Raw genomic sequence first — 10,000 nt, 5'->3', positions numbered from 1 at the left:
CTCTCGTTTGCAGCGCATCACAAGTGACGAGGTGAGGTGGAACTCAATAGACATGGACGGCACGAGTTTCATTGCGCGATTCTCTTCTCACGCCTCTCAGAAACTTATATTGGACTCTGTATTCTCAGGTCGACAGTAGCAGAGGAGATAATGACACTGAACGTTGCGTCATCGTCAGGTCCGGGTTATTGTTATCGATGTGCGACTCTTGAGAAAATGTAAACGTGCTCGTACGTTCCTGAACGGAAAATCCTGGAATTGAACAGGGATTTTAGGATTATGGATCCGTACAGTTTTAGTTTGAGCTCCAGTTAGAAGGGCGTTTCCTGTAGTGCAAGTCTCTGGTGGATCTGTCCCCCCGATGTCCCGTCCCGTCCCGTCCCGTCCCACCCTGGCCGTCAGACTCAAATGAAGCGCCCACCTCGCTATTTGGAGCCTCACCGCTGTTTCTCTCCGTGCGTGCTCACGGTCCTCCCTCACACGGGCGTGCAGTCACTGTGTTCTCCTCTCTCTCTTCTGGTTCGGACCGGGTGTTTCGGGAGCTTGTGTGAAGACGCGCGCCCTCCCGGTGCTGACCCTCAGCTGACCCCAAGCCGCTAAAGACTTGGCAGAAAAGCAAAGAAGTGTGAGAAGGAGTTGAGGGTGGAACGGCACGTCACGGCTCTGCTGAGCTCTGGCTGCATTTCTGTCTTTTACTTACGCATCAATGGTGACAGATTAAATTAATTGAGAAGAAAGCAAAACTATATTCAAAATTGTTGCATATTTGTATGTTAGGGGTCTAACATTTGCCCTGTAGTCAGTGGTGATAGAAAATTCTTTTTTTTCTTTTTATTTTAATAATTAAAAAAGACCTTTTTTAAAAACAATTTTGTGAAAGGTGTAAAGGCCCTGAGACGCAGTGCATGATGGATCCTCACGTTCAGGAGTCTGGCCTTCCGCTGTCCATAGCTAAGAAAAATGAAATGAACATTAAACATGGGAAAAAAATTTAAATGAAGATACATTGATAAAAAGCTTGTGTGGTTATTTGGTAAGAGTATGATGTCATTGGTCTCGATGGGAGTGGAGGACGACCAGTAAGGCCTTACGCGACCTGTATTATAGTTAATAAATCAATCTTGTAATATGTCTCCAGTGTCTGGTTTTTGTCTGACTTAAAACAAATCTGGGGTTTTTTTCCCATGTTTTATAGTTTCTGCACTAAAAAGGTTTTACATGTAGTTCTCCACAGAGACACATCTATTAACTTTGACGCATCTTTCATTTATACTGCAAGTGTGCTGTGTGATTCTGAATATTTTAATTGTGTGTGGGTTTTATGGTAAACTATTTACAGCAATATAAACTGCTTATAACATTTATGGTTTCTGTTTACAGTATTTGGCTGATGCTCAACTTGTATGTTTGTCAATGGTGGTGGCGTGTGACCCCCTGGGATTCAAACCCGGGACCTGGGTGTTGCGCTCATTTGCTCTCCCAGGCCTGATAACCGAATGCCCTTCTTAACGATTCCCAATTAGTTTCAAACTTCGATGGCTTCACCAGTGCCATACTTGGCACTCTGTACAGTGGGTCATGTAGCCTAAGTGTTGCTATGGCACCGATACCGGTGCTGACTGGTTTAAAATAAAGCCGTTTGGGGTTTGCTTCCAGTGTTCCAGCTTGTCCCGGACATGCTTCCCCTCTACAGCAGTTATTTTAATGATAATCTAACTAAACTGACTTTCCTCATCTGCTGAAGGAGAAAACTGCATTTTCATAGTTTCTTGCATCACAGGCTAAATATTGAATCATGCCCTGAGCAAGAGTTGTGTTTATTAGTTATTATAATGGTATCCAGTTAATTGTATTAAAAAAATATTTGGTTGATTCCACACAGCGGATGTTTCCTACACCACCGAGATGATAAATAGAAGAGCAGGAGGTCAACAAGACATGCTACATTAACCCCCTGGACCTGAGGAATGTAAGAGGGGCAGAATATTACACTATAACGATGACAGTCTGAGTCTATACACAAGCGGTTTGGAGGTGACTACCAGATAAGTTTGGAGTCAAGTCCATTATATCATTATATCATCTTTACGATGTACTGTTTAGGATTCTCAGCCTCAAAACGCAACACACCGTCTTCGACGTTGCAGACGAGACTGTATGGCTGCACTGGCACAGTGTGACCACTAAGTGTCGCCCTTGTCTTACATTCGCCAATTTGTTTTTGTTTGTTTTTTTCTAACCGCGTTCGTTGTTTTTCAGGGTAATTTTTCACTCGCGTGAGCGTGAGATACACTTATTAGTGTGTTTTCAATTGCAAAGAGTTAACCGTGCTCCAAGCTGAGTTTGCGTTGTAGTAGGTTGCGTAGGTTAGAGGCCTGCTGTCCCGCGCTCCGTTTGCATATGCAGGGTCTGTCCGTGCTCTAATCTGTGTGAAGTCTCACTTCAAAAGTTTTCTTGAAAGTGAGAAGGAAAGTAGCTGCACTCGTCCAGCGCGTCTTATGCTCAGTCGAGGCACGTATCGCTCCTCATCCGTGACTCTCCCGGTCTCGCAGCTTCTGCGGCGTGTTGAATTCAGATGCGGGGCCCGCGCGCCTGCCCGTGCCGACGCGCGCATCGGTACGGGACCCCATGTGCCCCGCAGGCATCCATCGACCATCTGGGCGATCGCGGTCGTTTGATATCGATACCGGCGGTACAGATGGATTATTGGCCGTTTGATTGTGAACTTGATGAATGTCGTTATAAAGGTGTTTCTGCAACTGTAGCGCGAGCACGGCCCGGCAGCGGCTTCACCTCGAGGCAGAGATGTGACCGTGCACAGCTGAGCGTGATGCGCACGCACGCGTGACCTGTCCCCTGTGGCCACCGACTGATGTCGTTGTAATTTGACTTTGTTAGTGTTTGTTTTGTAGAGGAGCAGGCCAGTGCAGTTAAGTGAGCGTCCATGGAAGCACATCTGGATGTTCTGACTTTGGCGCGTGACGGGCTGTGAAGCTCAGATGACTCAGGCTGCTCAGACATCATCTGATTGCATTTCCTGATGTGGAAAAGAAATGCAATTATTAGTAAGTGTGTGAGCAGTGAGCTTGTTTTTAGCGTGATTAATTATGCTGTTTAATTCGGAGATCCACCACGTCTCGCGTGTAATTTCCCAGCGGTCTTCCTCCATTTGCTTCTTTCTTCCTTATTTATTTATTTCCCTCTCGTTCTGTAATGAGCCGTGAATCCGAGTGCCGAGTTCACCCGCGCGCCCTCGGGAGTGTGAGGCAGAAATGGAGTAGAAGTGATCACAATGGCCACATATTCAGAAATGCCCGGCGCATAGCACGCTATCTGCAGCCCGGAGCGCGCGGGGCACTGCCTGTCTTCCGCGAGACGCCTTCTTCTACTTCTCCTTCAACTTCTGACTCTCGCCGCGCCCGTGCCTCGCGCAGAATATGGAATGAGCTTGCCATGCTGTTGTGAGCGCGTGAGCGTGCGTGCACTGAAGCGGGCCCTGCGAACGTCCTGCTCGGCTTTGCGGGACTCTTCACGCGCTTGACAGTTCCAGGTTAGCCCTCCTCCCCTGCGACGCTCGCGTGGCTCCGGTGCAGGATACGGACGAGATCCGAGCGCGTGAGCCCCAAAGCCGCACGTAATCCTCCCATCGATCACCTGAATGTGTGGAGCAAGCGACCCGGGCCTCTCCTCTCCTAACTACACCACCCAAACACTTCTCCTCTCCTAACTCCACCACCTAAACACTTCCTTACTCCTAAGTACACCATCCAAACACTTCCTTACTCCTATGTACACCACCCAAACACTTCCTCACTCCTAACTACACCACCCAAACACTTCTGCTTGCTTAATTACACCACCCAAACGCTTCTTCTCTCCTAACTACACCCCCAAACCCTTCCTGCCTCCTAACTACACCACCCAAACACTTCCCTCATCTAACTACACCACCCAAACACTTCTTCTTTCCTAACTGCACCACCCAGACCCGCTACACCCATACTCTTCCTCTCACATCCGTACCCTTTCTCACGCGCTAGCCACACTCCCGAGACCTGCTGCCTTTGCTACTTAAGCCTGCATTTCGTTCCTCCATGCCATTTCTGGACTGAGAGACAGGATTTTACTTTCAGGGTTTCCAAACATGCTGGTTCTGTCGGCAACGTTTTCCTGTAGTGCTGTAGGTCTCAGTCACATATCATGGGATGTTTTTCTAACTTCTACTCAAAAGCTCACCATGCCCCTCATTGAGAGGAACAGAGATTCACTCTGTGTTAACCGCATGAGCCCAAGGTCAGCCCAACACCTCTCCATCACCGTGCACTACCGCCCTGAGGTCAGAGAGAACATTTTCCACCTTATTTCAGCAATTATCGGAGAGCAGAAACAACTAACTTTCGTCTACGTTTCTAGCGGCTGCGTTTCACCTGGTGTGAAAGAATTACCCGACCATTCTCAAACAAATCCACTTCCTGCAGCTTCGTTAGTGAGTAGCAGAGTGCAGGGTGATAAACTGGCCAGACTGAGAACTCCTCAGACTTCAGGCTTCTAGAAACATATACGCTACACCATAAGCTGTTAATAATTCATTAAGACACCGGAGTGCAAGGTTATACCAAGAGAGAGATTGTACTCAGAAAGACATGCCTGCGCCTCCATGAGCCGGTGTGTGCCATGTGTGAGAAGGTGGTGAGAACATCCCATAGTGAACACTATAGCAGCTATTATGAAAATGTATTTAGAGTATTTTCAGAATATTTTCAACCTGCTGTATCTTAACTGAATTGGACGAAAGTCATCTTAAGTAATTCTGAGCTACAGTGTTTGTCTTATACCTGACAGTGAGTTCTGTAACTATACCTGTCCCAATTAAAGACCCGTTGGTGTAACAATCCCCCCCCCAAGCTTGGCGTTATTCATTTATTCTGGTGTTATGCAGGCAATGTAGCTGCACTAATGAAGGCTTGTATGCAGATGAGGGGCTGAGGTCGTCTCCGGGGCAACGCCGTGCTGTCCGACCTGGCGACCTCCACTACTGCTCTCTGACTGCCACAGGTCACTGGCAGCTGTCAATCATCTGACTGGCAGACACACACACACACAGCAGCAGCAGCAGAATAACTCTGCAAAAACACACACACACACACACACACATAGACTCTACGGAGGAGCCATGTTCTTGCATACAGAGATATATAAACGACAGCTGCACACAGATCTGAATATACTGCATGACTGAGTAATCAGCCGTAAGTATTGTGATGTTGGGTTCGGTTATAAGATCACACACACGTATTGGAGCACACACACACAGACACACGGCGCATCAATAAACACAGACGCACCGAGGACGTAAACAGCACCTTTCCACGCATTTGGCTTCCAACGGCTGGATGCTGTGTCTCGGAGACTCCACTAACACCCCCACTCTGTGTAGCCACCCAGGACCTGCACTCTTTAATGTCCCTAACAGGCCACCATACATTCTGAACCTCACCCTTCCAGTGTATAAGCAGCTAGAGTCATGCTTCAATGGCCTCCGAGTTCACGTGCTTACACTTGTCTGTGTATGTGTGTGTGTCTGCTTTAAAAAAGTCGCAGTCCACGTGTTGTTCTGTGTGTGCGTGTTTCAGTTTAGGCTAAACGTGGTTTTACATGCACGCATCACCCGCTCCCATCTCCATCAGCAGTAGGGTAGGTATCCCACCCCTCCTCTCGTGCTCATATCTATGCAAAGCCGGGGTCCTGCCAATCAGTTGCCCTGGTGACACGGGGCTCCACCTCTCCAATTAGATCTGACAGGGCAGGATTAGGTGCGGGGCGGGCATACGGCGACCTGCCTACGTGTCAATCACGCACAAGGCATCTGCGCGGCTGTTTACTGTCAGATCCCCATCTCCTTCTGTCAGACGGAGGGGGAGGGGAGTATGATCAGAATTAACTATGCCTCTCCCTGCAGGCTGCTGCGTTAATTCATGAAAGAGAGAGTGAAGGAGAGAGGGATAGAGTGAGGGAGAGAGAGAGGAAATAAGAGGGTAGGAGAGCGTTTAAAAACCTAAGCAGGTTCAAGCTCGTTTAAAAGTTTGGAGGTGTCTGTCGATCCGTCTGTCTGGAGGGTTTCAGATCACTTCTGCAGACAGTCAGAGGGTTTGGGGTTGTTCATTCAAACACTTAATGAAGGTTACAGGCCAAGAGATCATAGTTGACCCCCAGAGTAGATATGAGTGAAGATATGAGTGACTGTAGATATGAGTGTAGATATGAGCGACTGTAGATATGAGTGACTGTGTAGATCTGAGTGAAGATATGAGTGACTGTGTCGATATGAGTGTAGATATGAGTGTTGCCTGTTAGCACAAAGTGTGTGAATATTTCTCAGGCTACATATAAGGCCAATGTTCCTTCTCAGACTGATCAAATCTTCTTATATTTACTGTATTATATTATCCACCAGTATTCCACTGATTGACAGTTTAACCCATCAGACGCAGGGCCATCTGTGTGTGTCCTGCAACAATTATAAATCACAGAAGAACATAGATTATTACAACTTCTTCAAAATACATATACACTGTATTTGACTTGCTAAGCCAATCTATGTTTGTGGCCCCCCTCAGACCAAGCCTCTGAGACCTAGCTCACCGGCACACTCTCTGAGGGTCAGCCTGTAACCTTGGAGATGTGGTCCCATGTCCCGCTAATCTAGTAGCAGAACCCCATCAGTTGGATTAGAGATTAGAGTGATCTGAGAGGGGAAACACCATCTGAGACAGATAGCCATCAGGGACCCATCTCTCTCTCTCTCTCTCTCTCTCTCTCTCTCTCTCTCACTCTCTCACACACACACACACACACACACACACACACACACACTCCCTCACACTCACACTGTGCAGATTTAGAAACAGCAGAGAGACAGAGAAGAAAAGCATGAATGTACTTTTATTACTGGGAAAAAGGAATTATGCAGACGAATTGCAGGATATACTGTCCTCTCTAAACAGAGTGGGATTATTATAGTTTGGATTATTGCTGTCCAGTCAAATGTGGAAAACGTGTGAGGTGGTAATGACAAATGTTTTCTTTTAATCACGGATGTTTGGTGGTGCCTGTGCACCATGTTGTGGAATTACAGCACCTCCTTGTTTAAGTGAGCGCTAGCTCAGTGTGTTGACTGGAAAATGCTTTTAAACAGTTTGTTCGCTGTAGTGTTGGGTTTGATGGTGAAGTTAGAGCATGCAAGCAAACACTCACATATTGTCTGTGCAAGGACACTAAACACTGAGAAACACTGAGTCAACATCCCAGCCCAGGTGGAGGTAGTGATTGTGTAGGCCGATTGAACAAATTATCTGTGGTCATTTAAAAATATGATGTAATATTTTCAACGTTAACCAAATATTATAGTTAATGCCTCAGCTGTAAACGCAAATGTGCGCAGAGGATGAACGGCTGTTGCAGGATAACATCCGTCACTGAATGCAGGGAGACGTCGTCCTGTCTGGCATTCAGTTACCGTCAGCACGTGACAAATGACTCCAGTAGACACCTGGGAAAACAGCGTAAAGGTCAGAAAGGTCATGTACTCGGGAGGTTTCTGGCTCAGTGTGGTTCTCATATAAGCAAGGCTTGTGAAAATGTCCTTCCTAAGTTTCTTTCTTTTGTCTCAGTGTCTACAGTGACCTAAAATTGGGAGCTGGTATTTTTTTTTAAAGTATTAAAATACTTTTATACTTACAGGACTGTAAAATATATTCTTCAAGGTCATATTCTGGACTTCATTTTCATTATTCACAAATTGTCGGGCCATGTCCCAGCAAGTAAGGATATCCTTTGCTATGTCTCACCCTCGTGTTACTGGTAGAATTTCAGCCTGCTCAAGCTTAACACAGGCAGAATTTGTAGAGTCTGTGTTGTAAAGCTGTGATCTGTGTGCTGAAGACACAGGCAGCAGATCTCCCTGCTCGGCTGGAAAGAGAAAAAGAATATCAGGCCACTTGTTTGTTTATTTATTTGTCAGCACTTTTTCCTTTTCTCTCTCTCTCTCTCTCTCTCTCTCTCTCTCTCTCTCCCTCCCATCTCCAGCTCTGTGTTTTGCATGTAATTGGTCTCCCTGTGTGACTTATTTATTTACTTTCATTTACTGTTATTGAACAAGACAGCCTGCTCTGAAAGGCTCGCCGGAGCTTTTCTACAAATTAAATTGTTTATTTGTGTGAACACCATGTTTTATTGTAACATACAAATGGTGTAACATAATGAAAATTTCACCACTGCTGGTGGAATTAAGTGCGAGGTAATTTTCTGCCATTAGCAGTATTTTTGGACATAGTGTAACTCTCTTTATGGAAAGCCTTGTCCTGGTGGACCAGCGTGGTGTGCACGAGTCCCCACTCCAGGCTGGCTGCTAGCATCAGTCTGAGATAGGGACATCAAGTTAATTGCCTTGTATATTGCTGAGCAGTCAAGCATGTCAGTTCACATTCACAGCGTATAACACACAATCAGAGAAGCTTCCCAGCCAGACATAATACAGTGGAGCGTGCTAATAATGCCCTGTGCTGCGTTTCACTCACTATTATAGATCTGCCACTCTACCTATAGGGCTATGATTATTATGGTCTGGCTGGTGGCGGATTCATAGGCCTTTTTGAAAGTGTGAGTAAATTTGCTCATCAAAGCTTCGTATTTGAATCTTTTACATGTTTGACTTTGGATCTTTTTCCTTTTTTCAGTCCTGGACACAGCTGGACACTCAACACACTGTAAGGCTTTTATTCTGTTATATTTTCATTCAGTACACCATGTTGCATTTAATTTTGTTATATTTTCATTCAACACACTGTAAGGCTTTTATTTTGTTATATTGTCATTCAGCACACTGTAAGGCTTTTATTTTGTTATATTTTCATTCAGCACACTGTAAGACTTTTATTTTGTTATATTTTCATTCAGCACACTGTAAGGCTTTTATTTTTGTTACCTTTTCATTCAGCACAAGATAGTGGTTTGATTTTGCTATCTTTTCCATCTATTAACTTTGACTGTCAACTTATTTGTGATATAGTTTCAGTTTCTCGCTTGGTTGGTTTGTTTTTAACCTTAGCTACATGGAAATGTTTAGCAGAAATTGTAATTTATATAACATGAAATGTTATGATTTGAAAAAGACCTCATTAATGTGTGCAAAAGCACATGCCACACGGTTCCAGGACAGACAGGAAGTGCTCCGGGTAATTCTGAACAGAATGACCATAACACACGGGACTCTACGAGCATCTAGACGTAGTGTGTAAAGGCCACTCATCCTGCAACAGCTGCGACCCAAACCTGATTGTTCACATATTTGACTGTTACCTTGATCACTCAGATCTAATCAAACTGTCTGTCTGTAATCACTGTCATTTATTGGGGAAAATACTTTAACATGACTGCATATGTGAAGCAAAAATTCATAGTATCCACACAATTCTCTATTTACACATTGTACCTGTTGTAGAGAAGATTTAATGAATGATTCAAGATGTGTCTGTGCATGTGCGTGTCCGTGTGTCTTGTTTTGGGAGTCACCCAGTTCTAGCATTTGCTCTGATGGGCAGCGTGTGCGTGCGTGTCCATTCGCATGTGCGCATGTGCGTGTGCTTTCGTGTGCGTACGTGTCTGTGACAGCACCTATCGTGAGTTTGCTTTATCCTCCACAGCAGTCAGGCACCTTCAGTTAATGGTTCTGGCAGAGGAGGGGAAATCAAAAGGAAGTTGTCATTCATCATGGTTTCAGATGTACTCTTTCTGATACTGCTGAGACTCCATGATTGATGTGCAGAGAGAGAGAGAGAGAGAGAGAGAGAGAGAGAGAGAGAGAGAGAGAGAGAGAGAGAGAGCGAGAGAGAGAGAGAGAGAGAGAGAGAGAGAGAGTGAGGCTGAAAACAGAGAGAGCAAGAGAGAGAGGGGAACGTTAGTGAGGGAGGAGGAGGAGGAGGAGGAGGAGGAGGAGGAAGGG

The 10,000-nt window shown here is 45.6% G+C and overlaps 1 protein-coding gene and 1 long non-coding RNA gene across 2 annotated transcripts in view; one reads left to right on the top strand and one right to left on the bottom strand.

The window, feature by feature from the left end:
- arhgap35a (Rho GTPase activating protein 35a) overlaps positions 1-1,660 on the top strand; it is a 32,234-nt gene extending 30,574 nt beyond the window's left edge. The window contains 1 exon segment of the mRNA XM_035533924.1: positions 1-1,660. This exon segment is cut by the window's left edge and continues 2,098 nt beyond it. The gene's annotated coding sequence lies outside the window, so the exon portion shown is untranslated.
- Positions 1,661-6,964: 5,304 nt separating this feature from the next.
- The window catches only part of LOC113568368, a 10,507-nt gene continuing 7,471 nt past the window's right edge, over positions 6,965-10,000 (bottom strand). The window contains exons 2-3 of the long non-coding RNA XR_003409584.2: positions 7,739-7,968; positions 6,965-7,549 (exon numbers count right to left, since the gene is read on the bottom strand). This is a non-coding gene — a long non-coding RNA (uncharacterized LOC113568368). The remainder of the gene's footprint in view (positions 7,550-7,738; positions 7,969-10,000) is intronic.

The sequence above is a fragment of the Electrophorus electricus genome, chromosome 15, assembly GCF_013358815.1.
Source record: "Electrophorus electricus isolate fEleEle1 chromosome 15, fEleEle1.pri, whole genome shotgun sequence".
NCBI classification, from domain to species: Eukaryota; Metazoa; Chordata; class Actinopteri; order Gymnotiformes; family Gymnotidae; genus Electrophorus; species Electrophorus electricus.
This window is presented reverse-complemented; position numbering and strand designations above follow the sequence as displayed.